Here is a 449-nt window from a genome sequence, read left to right on the forward strand (position 1 = left end):
CCCCCATCCATCCACCCATCCCTCCATCCATCCCTCCACCCATCCATCTCCTCATCCATCCCTCCACCCATTCATCCCTCCATCCATCCATCTCCTCATCCATCCATCCATCCCTCCATCTCCTCATCCATCCATCCATCCATCCATCCATCCATCCCTCCACCCATCCATCCCTTCATCCATCCCTTCTTCCATCCTTCTCCTTCCATCCATCCCTCCCTCAACCCCTTCATCGCTCCCTCCCTCCATCCATCCATCCATCCACCCCTTCATCTGTCCATCCCTCCATCCCTCCATCCCTCCATCCATCCATCCATCCATCCATCCACCCCTTCATCTGTCCATCCCTCCATCCCTCCATCCATCCATCCATCCATCCATCCCTCCCTCAACCTCTTCATCCATCCCTCCATCCATCCATTCCTCCCTCCATCCCCCAGCATCCAACC

Source organism: Calidris pugnax, unplaced genomic scaffold (genome assembly GCF_001431845.1).
Source record: "Calidris pugnax isolate Ruff unplaced genomic scaffold, ASM143184v1 scaffold603, whole genome shotgun sequence".
NCBI lineage: Eukaryota > Metazoa > Chordata > Aves > Charadriiformes > Scolopacidae > Calidris > Calidris pugnax.